Raw genomic sequence first — 25257 nt, 5'->3', positions numbered from 1 at the left:
GTTCTGGAATCCCAGAGCCATTGGCTTAAGAGTCCTGGTGGGAAGTTCTGGAACCTTGAGGTAGAGTTTTCCCTGGACCTCAGAATCTGTGACTCTAGAACCCTTAGGGTGGTTCTGGAACCTGAGCTCCCAGTCACACCGTGCAGAGCTCACCTGCCCCCTCCTGAGCCTTCTGGGACAGACCCATCTAAGGAAACGCGGTTTACGGCAGAAGGGAAGGCAGGTGCCCATAGTTTGCCCTTAAAGGGACAATTAAGGAAGAAATACTGGAAAGCTCTTTGAACGGTGACACAGCTGCTTGCCATCAATTAGGGCTGCCACTGCTCCTGCCATCCCGTGCTGATTTATGTGTGGGGAGAGAGACCCTGGAGTGCCCCCCTGGAGCTCAGGGGAGCCACCCACCCTGGGAGGCACCGGTGCTCATGGCTCCCTCTTCCTCTTCCGGCCCTCTGGGCAATGGCAGGTTTGGGGGCTTCTAGGCTCTGACTTGGGGGGAGCCTGCCCATGGGGTGATCACCTTTTCCTCCTCCCATTCTACAGATGGCAAATCTGAGGCTCTGAATGCTCTCTTTGGTCTAGACCAGGTTGTCTCAACCTCAGCGTTACTAACATTGTGGGTCAGCTCATCCTTTGTTGTGGGGGCTGTCCTGGGCATTGCAGGGTGTTCAGCAGCATCCCTGGCCTCAATCCATTAGAAGCCAGTAGTATTCCTCCAGTGTGACAACCCAAAATGTCTCCAGACATTGCCAGATGTCCTCTGGGGGACAAACTCTCCTCCAGTTGGGAAGCTTTGGTCTACGGAATGGATTCCGGGGCCCCATCCTGATCCCCGAGGTGGGCCTTGTGGCTGTCCTGCCAACCCTGCCTGCTGCTCAACTGGCCCCTCTCCTCAACCTGAAGATGCCCCATTGGGGTCCAAGAGAATAATCCACTTAACCCCATTTTACAGAGAAACAGCTACAGAGAATTTAAAAAGAGGTTTAAACTGTTCAAGTTCACGTAACAAGTCAGCGGTGGAATTAGGCTCAAACTCAGATCTGTCTCTTTCAACTCTACCACACTGTCTCCCTCACTCCTGCTGACATCCTGAGCTCACTCAGTCATTCAACAAATATTCACTGAGTACATCACTACGGACCAGGCCTTATTCTGCATGCTGCATGAACAGCAGTCAACACAACAGGCAAGGTCCCTCACCCTCAGGGAGCTGATATTCCAGTGTGTGTTGGGGGGGAGGGGTGTCGGGACATAAATGTCCAGGTTGGCATCAGGATTGAAGGCAAATGAGGACGCCGTGGCTGCTCCAATGCCCCCTCCTCAGCCACGCTGTGACTCAGAGCTACGAAAGCCGCGGTAAAACCAGCTTGATCTCCTTTCACTCTGCTGCCCAGGAAACCAGAGTGGAGAGAAGCGTTAACTCTAGGCCTCTCCTCCAGCCCCCGATGTTCAATGTCCCAGAGAACACGGCTGAGGAGCCAGGCCAGGGCGGCAGCTCTGGGCAGCCCCCCTCCGAGCGCTCTTCCATTCTCTCACATCCGTCCAACTGTGAGCAAGTGGGCGCCCAGCCCGGCCGCGCAGACCCAGACCCCCATAAATTATGCACATCGCTCCCATTTCTAGATGGAGGCACTGGAGAAATTACAGCTCCCATTAACTTACACAGGCAGCCCAGCTGTTCCTCCCGCCCCAGCCTTCCTGGGCTGGAAGGGACGGGCTTGGCCGTGGGAGGACCGGAAACACTGGGCTACTCTGGGCCTGAATGCGTTGCGCTTGGATCTCCTCGGGAGAGAGGAGCCTTCTGGCCACAGCTGGAATGGTGCTGGTGCCCCCTGGCTGGTCCGATGCTTGAAAAGCTAGATGGAGAGGAAACGGTCATGGTGAGGCAGAGGACGTGCGGCAGATGCTGCCTGCCCGCTGTGTATATAAGGGGCTGGGGGGCTTCAGGCCGCCTTCCAAGGGTTGCCTCCCCTCTCTTCCCCCTTTCGCTCGTGTCCTCAAGGTCCCAGGCATGTGGTGGCTGGGCTGACGTCTCCTGGATGTGGCAGGAACTGGTCAATACCTGCGCGCGTTGTGTAAGGCGATCCAAGCAGGACCAGTAAAGGTCGTCCAGTCTATTTGCCCCGTTGTGCAGATGAGAGAGGAAGTGAGTCGCCCAGATCACCGGGGCGTTAGGGGTGGCCGCAGCCGAGATAGCTGAGATGACCGAGATGACCAAGTTCTCCTGGCCGCAGGGCCTCCGAGCGGGTACCACCCGCCATCCCGAGCACAGCACTTAGCTGCTACCTGCCTGCGCAGCTGATTGGACGAGGGCCTGGGGGCGGAGCCAAAGACAACCACAGGTTGGGGGCGGGCTTGAGCTCTGACCAATAGGAGCGCCCCGTCCTGGAGTGCGGAAACCTGAGCCAATCAGAGCCTCTCACAGAGGCGCTATAAATGCTCAGGGCTGGTGTTTGACTGCCACACGCCTCTCCCAGGGCTGTTGTTCCCCTTCGTGGCAGTCCCCCCACCCCGTGAGTGGGCGTCTCTCCCTGCCTTCCCCAGCAGCTCTGGCTCCTCGGCCAGTGCCCTGGGCCTGAATTCCCAGATGGTGCTGACCGTCCCCCCACTGCCCCCAACCAGGTGAGAACTCAGGAGGTCCCCGGCCCAGGCCTCTGGAGGTGACTAGAGGCCTGTGCGGCGGCAGCTGGCCAGGTACAGGCTTTCAGCCATGTCACCGCTAGTGAGTTCCAGACTCTGCAGATAGACGAAGTTATATATGGCAAGGCCCAGCGATATTGATCAGCATCAATATTTATAAAAGAAGCGGCTGTTTCCGTATTGAGGGTGCCTGTCTGCTGGCCCTTAAAGTTATTAATTCATAGGCCCAGGGATATAGGAGCTGACGGCCTGGAAAACCCAAACTCCCCACTTCGCAGGTTGGAAAGCGGGGCCCAGGCAGGAGCAGAGCGCAGCCCCCACCCAGTCCTGTTCTTGCTGTTTTCTTTGCATCCAAGTGACGGCTAGGGCCCCTCCCCCTTCACCTAATCTACGTTCTGTAGGTGGCAATAATTAGAGTGCTAGGCACTGCCCACTGAATGTGTACTGGCACATTTATTGTGCCGGACACTATATAACTCTCTAAATATGTAAAGCTGTCAGTGGTAAGGGTCCTCATCCTCTTTATAAAGATGGGGAAACTGAGGCCCACAGAGTTACATACTTTACCCAAGACCGTACCTCTAGAAAATGGTGGAAATGGAACCTGAAATTCAACTTCTGGTTCCAAAGTCCTGCTTTCCGCTGTCTGTCTGGCCCTTGAGTTGTCTTGAGGGATGAGGGTAAGAACATTTATTCACTGACAGATGTACTCATTCATTCATTCGTTCAGCAAGCTCACCTTATAGTTCTAATAATTTCCTTCTTAGGCTTCATAATCTGTTGTTTTCTTATTTATTCACTTGCTTTCTCGTTTGTCTGTGTCTCCCCCCTAGAACATGATCTCCATGAAGACAGGGACTGTGTGTGCTGTATTCCCCTCTGTCTCCCCAGGGCCTAGCCTGGGGCTAGTCCCTAAGAAATATTGGCTGAATGTTGCATGAATCATAGGAAATCAGGAAGTCGAGACTTATTTATGTTGAATGAATGTGGGAGTGATCAAGGATGAATGAATACATGAATGAATGCATAACCTAGTCATGTCCTCTCTCTGAAGCTCAGTCTTCTCATTTGTGAAGTGAGGATAGCAGCATTGATAGCTCCTATCTACCCACCATGGAGAGATTTAGATAATACAGGCGTGGAAGTGGTTGGTCAGATTTTCCAGCTCCTCCTTTGGGTGCACATGGATGGGGAACACATGGTTGCAGTTCCCCGCCCCCTTGAAGTTAGATGTGGCTGAGACACTTGCTTTGGCTAATGAAATGTGTGTGGAAGCAATCAGTGTCCCTGCCAGGTGAAAACTTTAAGAGCTAGTGAGAGACGGAGAGATTCACTGTGTCCCTCACCCCCCTGCCCCCAACAACCAGGTATCAAGGTGGACTGTTGGCTAATTTAGATCCCTGAAGGGCCATGCTGACCCAGCTCCCTGGCAGCCTGTGTCGGATATATAGCGTGACTGAGAAATACATTTTGTTACATTAAGCCATGAGAGTTTGAGTTGTTACTGCAGCAAGACATACCCAATCCTGACTAAAGGAGAGTGTGTGCACGGTGCTCGGTGCCAACAGCAGGGTCTGTGTTCCAGGTTGGATTTTCCTGCGCATCCTAGTGAAGTGGGCCTTTTCTTCCCTGAATGTTAGGGATGCTGTCTGGGGACAATGGAGGCAGTTTCCTCCAGCTCTTCCCCAGTTGGCTCTGCCGCAGGAAAGCAGAGAAACCCAGACATGAAGTCACCGCTTGTTTTCGGCGAGAGAGCAAGAAAAAAGCCACCACAGTATTGTGTTTGCCTTATTAAGCCTCATTTTCTCATTACAATTTTCCCTCCTAATTGCTAATTTTTCCAGCTTCTCCAAGAGCTCTTCTACTTCTGCCTTGTTCCTTCCCCCTCCAAGAGCTGGTGCTTCGCGAAACTGACACAGATGGGCCAAGGAGAAACACACATGCTTGTTTTTAATTTACTTGAAATCCTCTTCTCTTGGTGCTACTGGGACTGGCAGCTGCCAGGCTCTTCTGGCCATGTGGCAGGGGACTCCGCCCTGAGGATGGGCCCTGTGGAGGGAGGGCCTTGTCCGGGTCCACGGTTCCATGCCCTTCTCGAGGGCCTGACTTTTTGGCAATAGGGCAGCCCTCTCCTGGCCAGGACTTCTGAGCCTCAAGAGCACCTGTGCACACGAGATGAGACGTCGGCGGTCATGGGTCCTTGGATTCAGTCCTTGCCCTGAGCACTCACTGTGCATCCAGAGCTGTGCCTAGGGCTACTTCCCTGTCCAATGCCTCCACTGTCCCCTCAGTGGGAGGGAGCAGTGGGCAGCCCCATTTTCAGATGGGGAGACAGACCCAGAGAACTGAGGAACCTCGGCTCAGCCTGCTTAGGCAGCAGCGTCACAGCAGGAATTCCCCCTAGGTCCATCTGTCTGCTTCAGGGCCTCCTTCCACACCACGGGCCTGCCCAGATCAGCAAGGAGCTCATCGCAAGTGACAGGAGACTTTCTCTGCTCTTCCCTGAGCTGGCTCTCAGTCTGATGTACCATTACTCACTGGCTGTGGACCCAAGTAGGCTCCTCCCCTCCTCGAGGTCTTGGTCCCCCCTGTTGACTGCGGGATGGGATCAGATGAGGCCTACAGGTCTGACATTTGGGACTCCAGGTGTGACATTCTCTCAGGGCTCCCAGTCCCTTTGAGGCAGGAAGGATGGGGACTTAGACACAACGTTACAGATAGAATGAGACTGAACGTCGTGCGGCAGAGTGTCATGCTGGCTTTGCCACTGGTGGGCTCTGTGAGTCTGGGCAAGCCGCTTCACCTCCCCGAGCCTTGGCTTCATCATCTGTGGAAGGAAGGTAAGAATCCTCCTCCGCTGATGGGGATTAAAACCTAAGCGCAAAGCTGTTAGCCTAGTGTCCAACGGCGAGTCAACGTGGCTGAAACGGCAGTGGCTCGTGCTGTTTATCATCATGATCATCATTGTCATTGTTGTTGTTATACAGGTCTTTTTAGAATTGGAGAAAGTCATAGCTGATACAGACCGAAAAAGTCACCGGGCCAACTTCTGTGTTTTTGCAAATTGGGAAACCAAGTCAAGAGCAGGGAAATGCTGTGCTCAGCGTGGGGTCCACGGAGAGTCAGCAGGACTCCGCTTTATCCTCTGACTCCTCTCCCTGCAAATGGAATATCAAATCTTGATTTGATTTGATTTGATTTGCATTTGAAAACAACCACACTGACTTGTCAGGTCCCTGTGGGAAAGGATCCATCAGGCACAATTCCTGCCGAATCACGTGTTGTCATCAGGATCGGGACAGCCCTGTGCTCCAGCGAGGTTACCCAAAGGCTGGGCAGCAGCAGAGGCCTCAAGGGTTGGGTCCCAGTGGTCCACATGTGGGAGCTTTGGGGTCGGGCTAATGTCATGAGGTGAGAGAAGGCCCAGCCCAAGATGTCTGCCTAGGACCATCTGGAGCCCTCAGAAGAGCTGTTCTCCAGGGAACACAGACCCTTGTCATTGCCACCTGTTGACCAAAGGATCTTTTTCCTTCATGGCACTTATCCCAATCCGAACATTTATTGGGGTCATTGCACCTGGAGAGTCTGTCTCTGCTGCGCTGCAAGCTCGTGCCCGGTGCTCAGGACCTCGTAGGGCCTTGTTAGTGAGGGTGAGAGAAATGGACCCAAGGTTGCTGGATGGAATCCTTTGCATTTCTTCACCAATTTTTAGTTCATGAATTTCCTTTATGTGCATTTACCTCATTTCATCCCTCAAATCCCCTGGGAGGTAGGGATTCATGGCCCCATTTTATAGATTGGAAAACAGAGGCTCGGAATTTGAAGCTGGGCTGTCAGTAGGGTAGCCCCATATGACTATTTAAATTAAATTTCAATAAAATTTAAAGCATTCTATTCCTCAGTTGTATTAGCCACATTTCATGTGCATAATAGGCACATGGCTAGTGACCACCATACTGGGCAGTGCAGTATAGAATATTTTAGACATTGCAGAAGGTTCCATCAGACAGGGCTGGTGGGAAGTAACTGTTGTGAGGCTGTTTAATCATCACCCAGCAGAGTGGGGCCCAGGAACCACGATTTTCTGACTTCTGGTCCAGGGCTCTTTCCAGGGCCTCCTGAGAATGGAATTTGGAACATGCGGGTGGGGTGGGGGAGTAGCTCTCAGAAGTTCTCTGTGCCTAGGATTTCCCATGGTGTGCTTTGGGTCTCGAGGGCCTCCTTGCTGGGGGCAGGTGGGCGGGCGGGAGCCTCAGGGATGGTCTCCAACAAGAGCAATTTCTGTTTCCTGTTTTGCATACAACTAGTCAGAACTGCTCCACCATCTCTAATGCAAACGTCATGGTGTGGTATCATTTTTCCACTGAAACGCATCGCCTCTCCATCAATGGGATGTCTAGGGCCTCTCCTTGGACTCTGCTCCTTTTTTCCCAGAGTTGATCAAGCCTGGAGCGCAGGCATCCTGAAAGGGCGCCAGTTCATCCTCCTTCTCTGCCCATAATCTGGCTCTGAACGCCGTGCTCCCTCCTGGGGTGGTCCGTGCTGTCTGGAACCTTCCTGTCTGTCTGCTGAGGATGCAGGACCACTGCTGTCTAGGGGAGAAGGCCTGCGCCCCGCTTTCCCAGGCCAAGCTTGAGCCACAGGATTTAGGGCTCAGCTCTTCAGTCCCACCGGGGCAATGGTCTGGGGACCCGCAGCTCCTGGTGCTCTATCAGATTCAGGCTGGGCCGGGGCCCTGGGTAGGACCACTTCCCTCACTCAGCTGCCTTTTTCCCCTTTCATGTCCTTGAAACCTGGGAGTCCTGGTTTACCACTTTCTGCCCACCCTCGGGAACACACCTCTGCCCTCGGGACAGGGAGCTACTAATAACCAAGTTGATTCTCTGTCACCTCTGAGCAGAGATGGGACGTGATTTTCAGTGTGACTTCTTTCTGTATGCTTAGTGGGGATTGTGGAATGTGAGCAGAGGGTTCAACGGCTTAAAGCAAACAAGCAAACTTGGAAGCCGCTGGTCTTGCCCATTTCCCTGGTTTGCTGGACGGCAGCCGGAGGCCCAGGGAAGGGCGGGTCTCATCCAGACCCAGCAGTGATGACAGAGATGCCAGCTCCAGTGCCCTGGTCGTACCTTTAGGTTCTCAGGAAGGTATTTCCTGGGGGCAGGTGACCTCACCTTCCTTCCCGACCTTCAGGCCCTCTGTGCTTATCTCCTCCACCCTCTGGGCTTCCCAGGGCCCTTCTGGAGGGAAGGGCCTGAGAGCTCCTCCCCAGGAGCAGTGAGGCTGAGCCCTGGTCCTAGGGGGTCGGCTTGGAGATGCAGCACCTGGAGGGGTCGTAGTTCACTGCCAAGCTGCTGTCTGCCCAAAGCAATCCCGCAGTCAGGCCCTGGGCGGGCAGGAACTGGAACTCATCCTCGACTCCTCCTTCCCCTCCTCTCTGGTGTATTACATTCGCCCCCCTGACTGGTCTTCCTGCCTCCTCCCTTGCTCCCTCCCAGCAGCCAGTGGTGCCCCTGCTGACATGCAGACAGGACCAAGTCACCCCCTGCAGGTGGGGAGGTGGGGGCGGTCTAGCTTCCCCATCACGGGCACAGGGATGGCAAGTAGATTTTATCCCACCTGCCACCTCCAGTCAGCCTGGAGCATTAATCCTTAGCAAGGATCCTGAAGCAGTGTCCCACCTCAGTGGAGAAGATGCTTGGGTCAGTTAGAAGTGTCCACCAGGGACCTGAGAAGGAAGAGGAGCGTGCGTGTCTGTGTATGTGTGTGCACCCACGTGTGTGTGTGTGTGTGTTCTCATGTGTTCTCATCATCTCTGACTACGGACAAACATTTATCCCTTAGAATGGCACTTAGGCCTTTTATGATCTGACCCTGCCCACCTCCCCAGCATTATTTCCCACCGTTCTCTTTCACCCACGATGCACGTGGCGGCATGCCTATACTTCCCACCTCTGTGCCATTGCTCACACTGCTCCTTCTGCACGGAAGCCCCCCTACCCCTCACCACATGTCCAAAGCTGCCCTGTCCGCACCCTCTCCCCCCACCCCCGTCTCAGTTCTGGAACCACCTCCTCCAGGAAGCTCTCCTACTCCCTGGCAGAATTGGCCTCTCCCTTCTCAGGGTGCCCACTGCTCTCTACCTCAGCCCTCCTGTGACAATCCCCTGTTGTCAGTGGTGCATATTCTCTTCTCCACTGTCAGGGAGGGACGAACAGGGCATCTTGGTTGCAGTGACAGCCACCAAGGGGGAGCCAGCTCAGGCAGAAAGAGGTCCACAGCCGAGCTGAACAGCTGAACTGTGGGGAGGGTGAGGATGCAGCAGGAATGCAGGGAAGTGTGAAGCCAGCGTCCCAAAGGCCCCGGGGTTTTCTCCCCCTCTCTCGTCTCAGCCCTTCTCTGTGGGCTAGCCTCATTCCCTCTCTATCCAGACCACCTTCTCCCAAAGTTCCCAGCTTACTCCCCACGTGAGACGATGATCCTCTCTCCCTCTCTCTCCCTCCCTCCCTCCCTCTCTCCCTCTCTCTCCCTCTCTCTCCCTCTCTCTCCCTCTCTCTCTCTCTTTCTCGTGCGCGCGCTCGCGTTAGAAAGACCCCAGGGAAGAGCTCTGATTGCTCTGCCTGGGTCAGACGCTCACCCCTGCAGCACCCTGGGAAGGGGGACGGAGACCCCAGGAGTAGGGGATGGAGGGCTGCCCTCCCCAGCCCCAGGCCAGGCCCCCTACTTCTTCTGTGTGTGCATGTGGCTGTGCCCAGCGCACCCGCAGAGCCCAGGGCGCAGGGAAGGGGGGCCGGGGATTGAGTGGTGGGTGAGGCTAGCCCCGGGGGGTGGGTTTGAGCCACTGGGAGACAGTGGGGCTTGGGGTCTCCATATACTCTTGCATTTAGTCTTCACAATAGTCCTTCCATGTGAGTGAAGATTCTCTCTTTACTGAAGGTCATGCAGCTGATAACAAGCCAGGAACGGCTGAGACTGAGGTGCCGCCCAGGGAGGCATTGTTGCCATCCGTCCTTTACACATTGGAGAACCGGGCGCAGAGAAGCCGAATGACTTGCCCAAGGGCACACGGTTCGCTGGTGGCCAAACCTGGATTCAAACCCGGCTTGGTTTGACTCCCTGGCCCGTGGCTCTTAAGACAAAGGAGCCAAGATTTTTTTCAACCCTGCAGCTCTGTGTCCTGTCAAATCTTTGAGGGGCGTGGGGCTGTGAGAAGGTGAGAACGGACTCTTCTCCAAATCGAGGGTCACATTGGAGAGCTCTCCTTGTAACTCTTGTTTCTACTGCCCTGGAGTTTTCTCTGCCTCCGTATGTTAAAAAGAAAGAAAACAATTTAACGACAACAACACAAAAAAACTTAGATCATTTAAAAAAAAATACAAAAAGTCTGACTTATGTGAAATTTAATTTAATTTATTTTTATACCAGCAGCTGTCAGTTCAAAGAACAACAACAAAGTAGCCATCTGTGCTTAATTTCATCAATCCACTGCCGATGGTCACGTGAGCATGGCTTTGGGACTGAGGCAGAGCATGTGGCCAGCTCTCAGCCCCCGCCCACAGGCCCTCTGTCCTGGGGGTGGGGGGGGGGGCTCTGGTGGGTCCATGCTGGGAGCAGAGGGCACGGCTCCGGGGCACGTGGGCCGATCTTGTTGCCAATGAGGAAGACCCGGCAGCCTCTTCTGCAGACGCAGCAGCTCCCCGACGTCTCACGTTTGTTTAGTCCTGCAGCATTTCATCAACTCCTTCTGCCACTGATGAGTGGGCATGTCAGCCCTGCTGGACAGATGGGGAAACTGAGTCTCAGAGGGGTCTCGTGCACAAGGCCACACAGCCAATTAACAGATTCAAACCATGGTTTGTTACACTCCAGAACCCGCGAGCCAAGTGGCCTCCTGAGCTGGAAGCTCCTGGAAAATGTCCCCAGGGTGAGAGGATCAAAGACAGACGGGGCCACGTTGGGGAGGGGCTCTCCCTGTCACAGCCCTTATGGGAATAGCGTGGTGATAATGGACCACAGTGACCTCTCTGTGCTTCCTTCTCCAGGCCGCTGGGCAGGGCACTGCCACGGGGCCCATTCCTTCCTCAGGGTCTTGTGAGGAAGGTGGGCACTGTCATCCTTCCGCCTTCACAGCCCTGGGTGTGGGGAGCTGGCCCAAGGTCATGTAAGGAGGCCGTGGGGGACGCAGGGTCCGCTCTCAAACACTGGAGCATGGGGCCCTCCCAGACCACTGGGAAGGCTGTCCCAGAAGAACCCGAAACACCCGTGCGAGTCTCAGGACCTCCCAGCAGGTGGACCCTCGGGGATCAGCCTGGCTCCTTCCTTCTCCAGCCCGGGAACCCGAGGCCTAAGCGGGAGAGTGACCGGCCCAGGGTCAGCTGCAGAGCCCGCCTGAGACGGTGCAGCCTCAGGCTCCGTCCACACGGCAAGGCCAGATTGTCCCCCACCGGGGCGGCCTGTCTTCTCTGAAGTGGGCTGGGTTTGGGGCGCTTTCCCGGGCCCCAGTTCTTTGCAACTCTGGGAGCAAACCCCAGGGGTGAACTGGCCCTTCCTGTGGCAGCCAGGAAGGGTGTAACTTGGCAAAACCGTCCCACCCCCCAAAAAGACCCAAACCCCCAAAGCAAAATGGAAAGAAACCCAGTAGGGATTCCTGGACAAATCACAGTTTTCTTCACTGCTGAATTAAGAGAAGTAAGAGTGAGCAAGTCAGAATTATTAAAATATAGATCAAGAAAGTCACATTTTTCGATTTGCCATATTAAAGAGAAAGGGGGAGGCACGCCAGTGGGCTTGTCATCTTCTCATTAAGTAACAGATGGCGGCTGAGTCACCGCTCCCGGCAGTCAGGCCGCTGCTGTCTGCCGGCTTCCTCGCTGGGGTCCAGCCGCTCGCTGGGGGGCTCAGAGGGCCTGTGGGGGGCCCCCTCCTTCCGCCTCCTTCTCCACCCAGCCCCATTCCAACCCTGCAGGCACCCAGCGTTGGGAAAAGCCCATCCCTTCCTTCTCAACAAAGAGTTCTGAGCACCCCACGGGCCTGGCCCTGTGCACCTGGGCCCATGGAGGCCCCAGCCTGGCGTAGGAGACAAACAGGTTAGAACGTGGTGTTCTGGAGTCGGCTTATTGGAGAGGACGCCCGGGGGCTGTGGGACCCAGCAGAGGCGCCGACCAGCCTGAGGGGAGCGGGACCAGGATCTACATAGAAGTTGGGCAGCGGGTTCTCTTCTCTAAGGACCATGGAGGCAGCCACCCCTGGACCCTCTGCTGCTCCAGAGGTCTGGGTCTCTCCGCCCTGGAATCCATTCTTTCCTACCAAACGCCTTGCCCTGGGGGCCCTCCCTCCCTTCCCTCAGTATTCCTCCACTCTCCCCGTCCTCCAGCAGCACCCCCCCCCCCACACACACACATATGCTTGTTGGGCACCTGTCCCCTGCTAGGCCCAGGGGTGGGCACAGAGGAGCAGAGTCCTTTCTCTCCAGGGGCCATTTCTGGCCTGTAGATGGTTATCCACACCTCCCTCTTGCTGACCTGCTGGCTGTCATCATTGTTGCTTTTGGGGACTCAAGTGCAGACCCCACTGCTGTGGACGTCTCCTCACCTAGGCAATATGTTTCAGACACTGTCCCCATGGAGCTCTTGGTGAGCCCAGTAGAGCAGAGTGGTAGCCATGGCTGCAGTGTCTCTTGTGGGCAGGAGTTGGGGCTGTGATGGGTGGTGACTTTTTTTTTTTTTCTGGTGTCGAAGATTGGCCTTGAGCTAACAGCTGTTGCCAATCTTCCTCTTTCTGCTTGAGGAAGATTGTCGCTGAGCTAACATCTGTGCCAGTCTTCCTCTATTTTGTATGTGGGACGCCACCACACTGTGGCTTGATGAGTGGTATGTAAGTCTGCACCTGGGAACCGGTCCTGCAAACCCCAGGCCTCTGAAGTGGAGCTTGTGAACTTAACCACAATGCCACAGGGCCGGCCCTGGTTCATGACTTTTAATGCGGCTCCTTTCAAGGAGCAATTTGGGGCAATTAGAATTTTGACTGGGATTGTGTTGAATCTGTAGATGGCTTTGGGTAGATGGACATTTTAACAATATCAAGTCTTCTAATCCATGAACATGGAATATCTTTCCATTTGCTTGTATCTTCTAAAATTTCTTTCATCAAAGTCTTGTCATTTTCATTGTCCCACAATGGAATGGAAAGGGTCTTTCACCTCCTTGGTTAAATTTATTCCTAAGTATTTTATTCTTTTGATGCTATTGTGAATGGGATAGTTTATTTCTTGTTCAGATGTTTCATTGTTAGTGTACAGAAACACAATTGATTTCTGTATGTTGATTATATATCCTGCAACTTTACTGAATTCATTGATTCGCTCCAACAGTTTCTTGGTGGAGCCTTTAAGATTCTTCTGTATGTAAGCACATATCATCTCCAAATAAAGACAATTTTACTTCTTCCTTTCCGATTTGGATGCCTTGTATTTCCTTTTCTTGCTAAGTGCTCTGGCTAGGACTTCCAGTTATGTCGAATAGGAGTGACGAGAGCGGGCACCTTGTCTTGTTCCTGATCTTGGAGGAAACGCTTGCAGCTTTTCACCACTGAGTCTGCTGTTAGCTGTGGGCTTGTCATATGCGGCCTTTATTACGTTGAGGTATGTTCCTTCTGTACCCAGTTTGTTGACAGCTTTTATCCTGAAAGGTGTTGTATTTTGTCAAATGCCTTTTCTGCATCTATTGAGATGGTCATATGATTTTCATCTTTCATCCTGTTAATACCACACCGATTGATTTGCATATGATGAACCATCCTTGCATCCCAGGGACCAATCCCACTTGGTCACGGTGGATGATCCTTTAATAAGCTGTTGAGAATTTGGGCCAATGGAGATTCCCAGTTCGCACTCCTTGGTCTATCCTCAAGTGTGTCACTGGCTGAATTTGAATCCAGGCTCCACAAACGGAGAGGCCTTGTTTTTACGGGACACGAGACTTTGCAGTGACTGATGGTCAATGTCTTAACTCTGGTTTCTGTCGTATCCGGAAGGAAATGACAGGCGATGCTGCACATGTCAAGCAGCCAGGTGCCTCGTACACACCGTCACAGGTACCTCGGGAGCCAGTCCAGCTTCATAGAATGAACTTGGGTTTGGGACTCTCAACTGGTTTGAACTGACCAGACATTCATTCTTTAAGCACTTTAGAAATAATAACTCACTTGATCTCCAGTCTTAACTCCAAAGCTTGTGTGGAAATGGGTTCTGCTGGGTCCCAGCAGCGGGAATTGGGCAAATTCCTTCCTTCTCAGATGCTCAGACTCCCCCCAGGCAAATGGCAGGAGTAGTCCCTACGTCCTGGGTGGTGGCGAGGACTCAACATGAGCCGGGCCTGCCCAGGAGAGGGCCCGACCCCTGGGAAGGGCCTGACATGGCCACACTGGGTTTTTAGGTTACCAGTGCACCAGAGGATGGGTATTCAGAATGTCCGGGTCATCCAGGCTCCCTCCAGCAGCCCAGCTTTGGGAGATTTGGATCTAGGTGTTGATGTTTTTCCGTGGCAGCATCTTTGCCCACGGTGCACGCATTTACGGAGGCGTGTCTGATTCTGCCTGGCATCCATTGGTAACAGGCCGTCACATCACCATCCTTGCCCTGCCTAAGAGTCCCCATCTGGCCTGCAACTCCAGGCTGCCTGCTCCGACCTTAACAGGCTCTTCTTGTCTGCGGGATAAATTATGAAATTCTTTGCATTTTTTGTGCAGCAACATCTGGTCTCGTTGATCCACAGCCCCTGATGAATGGGTGTTGAGGTCTTTTTCCTGTCCACCCTCGCCGGCTGGTATTTTCCACCTGTTTGACATCAATATTCCCTGGTTTAAATTGTGACATGTCCTCCGCATGGTGCCACAGTCCGGTCTTTCTCCAGACAGCTCCGGCCTGCAAGTGGTGGCCGGGAGGCGCGTGCCCTGCTGGTTCGGTCTGAGAAACGATTTCCAGGATCCTGGCAGGCAGCCCGCTGGGGCCAGTGTTGGTGGGCATTCTCTCCTCACCTGGATGTCCCCCGACAGTGACAATTCAGCACATCCAAAAACCTCATCCCTTCTCCCCAGATCGGCTCCTCTCGGCTTTCTGATCTCTGTGATGGTCCCCACCAGCCACCAGTCACCCAATCAAGAAACCTGCATGCCTACAGCCCCGATAACAAATTTTGAGGAGTTACTTCCTAAAATGATCTAGAATCTTCCCTCTTGTTTCCTGCTTGTCAATACTGTTGAATAACTCTTTGATTTCCCAGCCTCCAATCTTGCTCCTCCCTACGTCATCCTCTAGCAGCCATAAGAATAATCTTTCTATAGCACACATTTAATAAGCTCCCCCTCTGGCCCTCTCTCACCTTATGGAGGAAGCCTGGGCTCCTGAGCATTGCAGCCAAAGCCCCTTGCTCGGGACCTGCCTTCCTGCCTAAGACGCAGCTCTCTCGTCCTCTCTTTTGCCCTTTCACAGGCTTGATGCTAATGAGCGCAGCACCCTCAGGGTTACACTGGAAGATGCTGCAGCTCTGTGGTGGCAGGAGCCTGGGGGTCTCAATCAAGTCTCAGGGGAGAGCTGCCCACTGACCAGAAATCAATGTGGAGCAGCAGCTAATGTGACCCGAAACCAAGGGTCAGCCAAGCCTAGCCCAAGGGCCATATCCGGCCCGCCACCTATTTTTATAAATAAAGTTTTATCGGAACACACACTTATCCACTGACACATTGTCTAGGGCTGCTGTCACGCTACAATGGCAGAGTTGAGTAGTTGTGACAGAGACCACATGACCTGCAAAGCCCCAAATAGTTACATTTCTAAATGTCACTCCCCGTCATGGTCCCTGATCGCCCTTAGGAACTGATGCCCAACTGCGTCCACCTGGAATGTGGCCTCGGCCGCTCTGCCTTTGCCTCTGGCCTGGCCTGTCAGGGCCTCACAAAGGTAGAACCTCTACCTTCACTGTCTTCTAGAAAGGCTCTCGGCCGGGCCCTCCCTCCTCACAGATCCTCCACATAGACCCAGATCTGCTCTCGGGACCTACGCTCAACTGCTCTTCCTTCGATCAGTGGCCTTGGCCTGGCCGACCCTGAGCCTCTGCGTCCTGAGCCCCGTGCGTCGACCACGTCCCCACGCCTGCTCTTCTTACTCTCCCTGTCCGGGTCCATCTGAGACCTCGTGGGATCTCTCCCCCAAATGGTGACGTGGTGGGCAATCCTCCACCAGCCTTCTCGGAACTCCATCAGGGTTCCTGGGAACCCCACAAATCTTACCCAGAATATTTCATAGAACCCCATCAAACTCCATGTGACAATACCAAATGTTATGAAACCCTGGCAAAATGCCACAGTATTCTACAAAGTCTTGTTTTACCCGTAGAGGAGCAAAGTCTAATTTAGACCCCTGGCAGATAGTCTTCAGGGGTTAAAAATAATGCACTGCTTAAATAGGGCGACAGAGTCCAAATGGACAGATGGCACAGGATGCACTTCTTTCCATCTACCTAAAATGGTTTACAACTCAAGCAAGGCAAGATGGACACATAAATGAGCTGAAGCCGGATAACCAAGACAGATGCCTCCTCTGGGAACGTCTATTCATCAACATGGCACTTAGAGTCAAATAAAGCACAAATGTAATCATTTAGTGGGTAATCCTAAACACTACAGCACAAGCAAGCCCTGTGCTATCCCGCCAACTACCCTGCAGAGTCGAGAGGGAGGGTCGGTGACATGGGCGCATCGCCACGCTCAGTGCCGGCTCTGGAATGGGGCCACGTGGGAACCCAGCGCCGGGCACGCCTACCTCCTAGGCTCAGGTGAGACAGTACCTGGTTCATAGAAGAGACAATGCAAGAGGGCAAGGGGGCTTTGGGCTCCTCCAGGGGACCAGCCTCCCACTGGAGTGATGAGGTTCGGAGGCCAGAGGGAAGGGCTCACCCAAGGCGCAAGACTTCCATCCACTTAACTCAAAATCAAATTTAAGCAATGCCCACCTGTGCCTGGTGCTTGGCGTCTGAGAGCTGGCAAAGCATTATGCTTCCATCCTAACAATAGTCCTGAGAGGTGGTCAAGGCGGGGGTTGTCATTTCCATCTTGCTGATGGGGAAACAGAGGCACAGAGGAGAGAGGGCTACCTGGAGACTGAAATTTAGGTCCAGAGGCTTCCCCTCCTCCCTCCCACCCTCTGTCATCTCTCCTCCTCCTCCCTGCCCCCTCCCTCCTTGTCCCCACTGACCCCCCTGCAGAGCAGAACTCTCAGAGCCGTGATGGCCCTTGAGCCCAGTTAGTCCAGGGGTCTCGCATCGCGGCTGAGGGCACAGAGTCTCAGGGACGTTATATGATCTGCTCCAATTCCTCAGGTGTCCAAGGTCAGGTCCTTGGGTGCTGGAGCCATGTCCTTCCCATCAGTCCATGCCCAGCTCAATCTCTGGTCCCTCAGGACAGACATGGAGGACTTTGGGACACTTGGTTAGGCCCTTTTTCAGGACAGATTGATTCGCCCCATGGTCACACATGGTCCCATTCGTCACGCCCTTCTGCGGGGGAGGCTGGCCGGCGTGTTTGTGTCTCTGCAGATTTCCCTACGTGCTGAACTCCGAGCTGGGCTCCAAGGATTGGGGCAAGCCTCATGGTGTGACGGTCCTCGCCGAGTCCCTTGATGGGCCCCGCTTCCTTGGGGACCAGCCCATCTGTCTTCAGGAAGAATCATCTCCTGCCATCTTCTTGGTTACGTGGTGGCTGGAGTTGTTTCCCCGCATTTGTAGCGGAGGCCCTCTCCTCGTTATCTCCTCGTAACCGATTCCATCCTGGGCCACCCTAGCCAAGTCTTTCCCTCCCTGGCCTTGTTCCTCCGCTGTGAAGGAAGGCTGTGTGTGTGTGTGTGTGTGTGCATGTGCACGCATGTGACGTGTAAGTGCCCTTCCAGGCTCCATCTGTCTTGGTACCGGCTCTCTTTATCTGGGATGCAGCGCTATTATGCTAATGGTATTCCCACATCCGAATCTGTTCCTGCTTGCCCACCACACCCTCCTTTTTGTAGCTGAGGATCCCCAGCAAGAAAGCAGCTCACGTCCCGCGAACATCCAGACCAAGCTCCACATCTCCGCTTCCTCTTTCAGCAGCCTGGATACAGAATCAACACACATCTCTTTTAATACTCAAACTAATCAGACTCAGAGCCCCTCACCCCTGTGGGTCCTGGAGTGAACATTGTGCTTCCTCCCTGAAGCCTCCGTTGGTCGCGATCCAAGATCTCCAGCGTGGACTCTGCAAAGGCCTTGGTCCCTGCGTCACGGCTGAAATCCGACTCAGACACTCCCCCTTGAGGCTGGAGGTCCTCATAACAGCCACTCGAGAAGGATGGTCCCAGTAGATTGGCTGGGACCCAGTTGGCTTTTTACATGCTCCCCTTGGTGCCAGGGTGGCTGAATCAGACCATGTTCCAGCAACAACCCCCACCCCCAAGAAACCCAAGGTCACTTGGCGAGATCTGGTGCTCCTCAGCATGCTTTCCCTTCAGGAGTCCCTGGAATCATCTGCCAGCTGACCTTAGATAAGGCCACCTCAGTACCTTGATTTCTGGCTTGTACGTTGTTATCCATCCAAAAGACTGCTTCCCAGTTCCGTTTGCAGTGAAGTGAATGATTTAATGCCAATGAAGGATAAGTAGGAGTGTCCTGTGGAACTTCTAGCAATTCATCTTAAAAAGTTAGGAGTGTGTCTTCTTTGAGCCTTCCTTTGTCACGCTGTCTGGAATACGGATGTGATGGCTGGGACTCCAGCAGCCATTTTAGATCATGAAAGTCACACGTTAGTGATGATGGAGCAGTACGCCAGAAAGAGCTCGGATTCTTGATGGCCCTGTGTCCTTCCTCTCAGGCCTGTATTTCCTACTTTTGGATCTCTTTCATGAGAAAGAGAAATAAATTTTTCTTGTGTTCGTGTCACTGTTATTTTGGGTTTTCAGTCACGTGTGGTTGAACACAATCCTAACTGATACAGCAAGCAAGCTTGATTTCTAAAAGAAGAGAAACTCGGAGGGTATTTGTGGACCTCGCATGCTCCCTTCCCTGTGGCAGCTATGGAGCCTGTCTTCTGTAAGGGGACACACAGATCCTTGCGTACCTTGCTCAAGAACAAGAGACAATAGCGCCAATCTGTGAATCCCACCTGTTTTCGGTAAGCAGGGAAACGGTTACACGGTGATGACGGACCTGCTCAGGCCTGGCGGAGGGGGTTTTCCCTGAGTCTCCCATAACAGGGACATTGGGGACCGAGGGGAAACAAGGCGGAGACACCCATGGAGCCCATCACAGGGGATTCATCATCTTGCACTGACAGTTAGTAATTTCCGAAGCCCGTTTTTGTTCATTATAAGCACAGAACTCCTCCTCCTCTTTCTCTTACCAAGTGCCCCCAAAGACAGCACTGTCACCCTCGACTTACAGTTGGCAAGCCTGAGGCCGTATGGGTGGTGGGCTTGCCCGGGTAGTGAATGGTAAGCAGGTGTGCCTGGCTCCATTTTATTTTACTTTCTCTTAATGGAGGAGGAACCATGCAGCAACCACAATCCTGGACTTTCCAGAAAAGTCCCAAGATCATTAAGTGTTGTGTTTCTTAATTTTTTTTAAATCTCTCTCAAAGCACGTTTGTTTCAGACGGTTCACACACATTGAGTTTTGGTTTGGGAAGTATACTGGTCATTGGGAAAACACCTTTTAAAACTATCCTCCAAAGTTGCAAGTGTTTCTGAGAAGGATGGAGAAAGTGCCGGGGAGTTCAGAGGAAGTCAGAGAAGACTTCCTGGAGGAGGTGGTCTTTGATCAATGTATAGAAATAATACTGAACTGGGAGGGAGGGACGCCCTCTGGGCATGATTAGGGCTCCCCAGACAGGAGGTGATGGTGAGGAGATGGTCATGGAAGGTAAGAACATTCTGCAAGAGAGAAGAGCACATGAAATGTAAAGACCCAGGGGCTCCAGTGAAGCACGAAGGACCTGTAGGCATGTGATGCACCTGGAGTGAGAGAGAGGGGAGCAGAGTGGACAAGACAAGGCAGTGGTCCCGTGAGAGACGGGGTGACCTCGGCCACGACAGGGGCAGCAGGAAAGGAGAGGAGGACACAGGCTGAAGAGACCTCGGAGAGGCCGGCTGGCCGGGACAGGCCTTCCCCACCCATCAGACGTGGGTGGGCGTGAGCGGGAGGCGCTGAGAGCTCCGGGGTTTCCCACGGGAGCCACGCGTGGAGCTGGAACCACCCCGCGATCCGTTCTTCTCCCGGGTGAGGCATGTGGGCGGCACATAGAGGTTAGCAACTGATGCTCTTCCCCTCCCCCAGCGATAGTCTTTAAATATTTGTTTAAAATTAATTTTGTGAGCTCAAAGAGAAAGTGATTTTCTATTAATAAAAACTGCCTTCGGAAAGAGATTCACTTACTGATTCTCTTCCAAGTAACCAAAAAAGGTGAACCAAACGTCCCCTCTACGTTTTCGTTTGTAGTTCTTGTTCTCAGTTCCACTTGGTATGTGTGGTTGTGTCTTATCGAGGGAGAAAACTGATCAAAAAGACGTGGATCAGGGGCTGGCCCTGGTGTGTAGTGGTTAAGTTTGTGCACTCTGCTTTGGTGGCCAGGGTTTGTGGGTTCAGATCCTGGGTGCGGACCTACACACCGCTCATCAAGCCACGCTGTGGCGGGGTCCCACAAAGAAGAACTAGAAGGATTTACAGCTATGACATACAACTATGTACTGGGGCTTTAGGGAGAAAAAAAACAGAGGAAGATTGGCAACAGATGTTAGCTCAGGGCCAGTCTTCCTCACACACACATAAAAAAGGCATACGTTAAAAAAAAACAAACATGTGACCAGGGGCTGGCGCAGTGGTGTAGTGGTTAAGTTTGTATGCTCCGCTTTGGCAGCCCAAGGTTCGGATCTTGGGCTCAGACCTACCTCAGGCTCATCAAGCCGTGCTGTGGCAGCATCCCACATACAAAATAGAGGAAGAGTGACAGGGATGTTAGCTCAGGGACAATCTTCCTCAAGCAAAAAGAGGAAGATTGGCAACAGATTTAGCTCATGGTCCATCTTCCTTACCAAAAAATAAAAGAAAAGAGACGTAGACCGAAGTGTTATCAGTCTCATCTATGTGTGATGTGATTACAGGGGATCAGTTATTTTTCTGAGTGTTTCCCAAGTTTTCTTCACTGAGCAGAGAGCTAGTAAAAAACATTTTACCTAAAAAGGAGGAAAAACCAGGCTCGCTCCGGATTTCTCCTCTGAAGATGCGACACTGGAAATAAAGCCTTCTTCAGAATTTTGAGGAGAAAAGTTTGTGGGCCAAGAGTTGTGCGCCAGCCAAGTGTCTTTCGTGAGTCAAGGTCACAGGAAGTTTCCTTGGATAGGCAAAGACTGGGAGAGACACAGCTCATGGTTCCCTTCTGGAAAAAATTATGCAGAAGTGCAGCCGATGAGAGATGAGAAAAATGAAGACTCAGGAACGGAAGCTGGCAGGACAAAGGGTCTGGCCAGAGGCATGGAGACCAAATGAACACAAGGGTCAGGGCAAAATGCTGTCAACAGAGCCAGAGAATAGAATGAAAAACGCCAACACAGCTCATGAAACAGAGGTTTAGAAAATAAAATCTTTTTCTGAAAAAAAGGCTGGGCCTATAACCCCAAATGGAAATAACAAAGACTTAGGGGGCAGGGAGGAAAGAAAGCAGGACAAATGACTACAAATACACAGCAATCAGTCCAGCCTTCTTACACCGCTCTTGATTTTGGCAAAGGTAGAAATAGAAGCCTGAGTGTGCATTTGACTATCCTAAAGGAGATCATAATAGAACGAAAAATACGCTCCAAAATATGTTAGATGAAAAATGCCGTGGCGGAGGGGTTGATACGTGTGTTTGAGAAAGAGGAAGACATGTACACCTGTAATGTTTGCAGAGAGCTGGACCAGCGCTGGGCAGGGAGGCTGAGGCCCCAAGGGGGTGATCTGAATCTTTAGGACACTGTGGCAGGCATTTTTGAAAACAGGTCTCTTGAGGTGTAATGGACATACGATAAAGCACACGTATCTCAGGTGCACAATGGCATTCATTCTGGCACAGGTGGACACCTGCGCAGCCATCACTCCCCTCCAGAGGGTAAGCAAGTCACCACCCCAGACGTTTCCTCCAGCACCCTCCCCATCGGAACAGATAACAGTGAGCAACACCTTCTGTTTACAGCAAGACAGAGAGAACAAAGAATAATGAGGGAACGAAGAAACAGAAAGCAAAAACGAGACAACAGAAATAAGGCTGCAAATGAGGTAAATAATCTAACCAAAGGCAAAGACTCCTAGAATAATAATGTCAGCAAAGTGTCTGCCTTCGTACACATGAGGAAAGGATTCACCTTATTTTCAAGCATCCGTGGGACATTGACCAGAGCAGAAGACACGCCAGGTCATAGAAATCCAATGGTGTCCCAAAAAACAAATTTCACCAATCACCTTTTCTAATCCAGGCAAAATTAAACCATAAGTAACTATAATTTTTTTTAAGAAAGTCTCCTTAATAATGATGGGAACGTAGAGGAATAAAATACATTTACAGAATATTTGGAAAGTAATGGAAATAAAAACGCAATACCTAATAAGAATAAAGCTATTCTCTAAGGCAGATTCATAGTATTAAACGCATTATTTATCAAAACAAAATTTAAAACATGTATGATTTAAGCATTCAAATCAATAAATTAGAAAAAGAAGGAACAGCAACCCCAATAAAATTAAAAAGACTAAGCCAAATGTATTTCAGTAAAAAACAGAACTGACAAATAAACGTGAGTTTATTTGAAAAATATGGAAACCTCAGTAATCTGGTGACTCTAATTAAATAAAAAGATACAAAATACAAACAACGTGATAAAGAGAATATAATTGCAGACAGGTGGTTTACAAGGAGAATGATGCATATAATTATGCTAATGCTTTGAAAATCTCAATGAAAAAGGCAACTATCTGGAAGACTATAAATTACCAAAAATCTCGAGAAGATATCAAAAACTTCAAAAATGTCGATAATTGTAGAATACATTGAAATTTTTATAAAAATACTTTCAAAAGAAGGTTGCCGGCCAGGTAGTTTTATATGTAAGTATTTATAATGTTTAAGGAACAGATGTATAGCTCTTTCAAAGCATAGAAAAGACCAAAAGCTACCTAAATAATCTCACAAAACTAAAAGAATCTTGCCACCAAAAATCTATCAAAGCTAACCCCAAAATAACTGATAGATTCGTCTCACTTATGAACACAGATGTGAAAATTCTAAATAAAATGCTCACAAGTCAAATTCAATAGCATGTTAATTATTCATCAAAGTCCAGTAGACTTTGTCCGAGGAATGGCAGAATGGTTTAATGTTAAGGAAAATCTATTAGTATAAAAAAATCAATAGGTTACATAAGAAAAAACTTACATGATTGTCTCAATAGATGTCTGAAAGACATTTGACCCAAATGAATATTCCCGTCCTTGAGTGATAATATTTAACATAGACTAGTTTTTACTCTGTGCTGGCCACCTCGCTAAGTACTTGACGGGGTTTATATTATTAAACACCCACAGCCGCCAATCCTTTCACCTGTCCATCAAACCCTGTCTCCTCCCCTTCGTAGAGACCTTATATAATCAATTAATCATCTCTCTCCTATACTTTCACCTCTTCTCCCTTCCCAACACCTGGCTCTTTGCCATTAATATTTAAAAAAGATCAAGGTCTTTAAAAAAAACCTCCCTTCAGCCTGAACGACCCTCCATTGAAGACTTCCTGAAAGAATTGTCTGTGTCCACTCTCTGTTTTCTCCAGTTCCACCATCAGCCCCCTCCAGGCTGGTTTCTGCTCCTTTCACTTCCCCAGAACAGTTTTTGCAGACGACCTGCATGTTACCCAACCCACATGTCACTTGTCAATCACATCACCTGTGCAATGATGCTCTCAAGGGATGAAGCACCATCCTGTGCAGGTGAAAACAAAGAAAAGTGTGAGTTATGCTGAAGGCTGAGCTGCGTTCTCCAATACAGTGGCTTCATAACACATGAGGGGGGGGTCTCGCTTTCCTGTGTCGTCGTGGGCGGCTCTGTTCCGGGTAGTGACTCAGGGATTCAGGTTCATCTTTCTATCCTGTCTGTTATTAATGAAAACAATAATCCCTCATGTACAGATGGTGTTTTCCACTTTACAAAGCATGAGCATTTTACAAAGCACAGGACCCCTCTGAGCGATTGATTATGATCCTGGTTTTGCAGATAATGAGCCTGAAGCTCAGAAGCCCTCGTCAAGCAGACAAGCATAGCACAGCTAAAAAGAGATGGAGCCAGGACTGGAACGCAGGTCCCACCTGATCTCCCCTAAGTCACTCTCTTCTGATGGGACGTGGTCTTTCATAGGTCACTGCCCTGCCTGCTTCTAACCCACAGTCAGGGAGAGGCTTCCAGCAGGTGCTTTTCTTAGAGAAGAGATTGCAAAAAGTCCTCTGGAACTCTCTTGTCGCCTGCTGGAGTCTTTCCAGTGGGCCTGGCAGCCCCTTCCCATATGCACTCAGGGTCCTGCCAAGAGCCTTTCAAATGTTCCCTGAGAAAAGACCAGACCTGTTCGCTGGGCTCTGCGGCTGGCCAGACCCCATCCTCTTACATGCTGCATAGAAATAAAACACGGAGGTGACAAATAGCTTGGAGGAGTTGAAATGTCAGCGCGACACCCTGAGAGCTCCTCTGAGCATGTTAACTCGGAGCTGTAAAGGTTGCCCAGAAAGCAAACTGTTAGCTAGGAGCCGAGGGAAGTTCCTCCTCTGGGTTCTGGGAGCCAGCAGCTCCAGAAGAAGAGATGCGGCTGCCAGGAGCCCACCCTGACTCTCAGGCAAGCCGTCACCAGTGCCAGCAACCTCCTCCCCCACCTCGGCGCTCTGGCTGTGCCAAACCACTTGTAGCTCCCAAGCACTCCCCGTCCCTGTCACCTCCGGCGTCGACCTCCAGAAGGCCCTCCATCCCCACCCTCTGCTCTGCCAGGGTGGCCGCCTCCCTTCACCCCCGTCCCACAGACCTCGAGCTCCCTCATGGCAGGTTGTAGCCTTCCATTTCCACACCCTGGGGGCCTGGCAGAGGAGGGGCTCAAGTGATGTTTATGCAGTGAACAAATGACACTTCCTGGAGCCCAGCTTTCAGAGTGGGCAGAAGTCCTTCCCACTGCCCGCTGGCAGCCACTGGGAAAGGCCACCTGTGTCCGGGCACCTGCGGCAAGGACACTAGACATGGACAGAGGGCCAGCCTGGGGGCAGGCCTCCCACATTCTCCCGCCACTGGGCCTCAGTTTCCTCATTTGCAGAATGACAGCGGTGATGACCCCCAGGGTCCCCCCAGGGCCGGCGCTGTGCTCAGAGGCAGAGCCATGTGGATTCCTTCTTCTCCTCGTGGATGCTGCTGCAAACCAGACTTACCCTGGCCTGACCCCCAGCCCCGACTTCTGCGGCTCCCCCGTGCCCACCCAGCCTCTGCTCCTTCCAGCCCTTAGGAGGGGCCCTGCAAGGGAGGAGCCCCGAAGAGAGAGCTCCATCCACTTCAT

This window comes from Equus przewalskii, chromosome 25 (genome assembly GCF_037783145.1).
Source record: "Equus przewalskii isolate Varuska chromosome 25, EquPr2, whole genome shotgun sequence".
Taxonomy (NCBI): Eukaryota; Metazoa; Chordata; class Mammalia; order Perissodactyla; family Equidae; genus Equus; species Equus przewalskii.
This window is presented reverse-complemented; position numbering follows the sequence as displayed.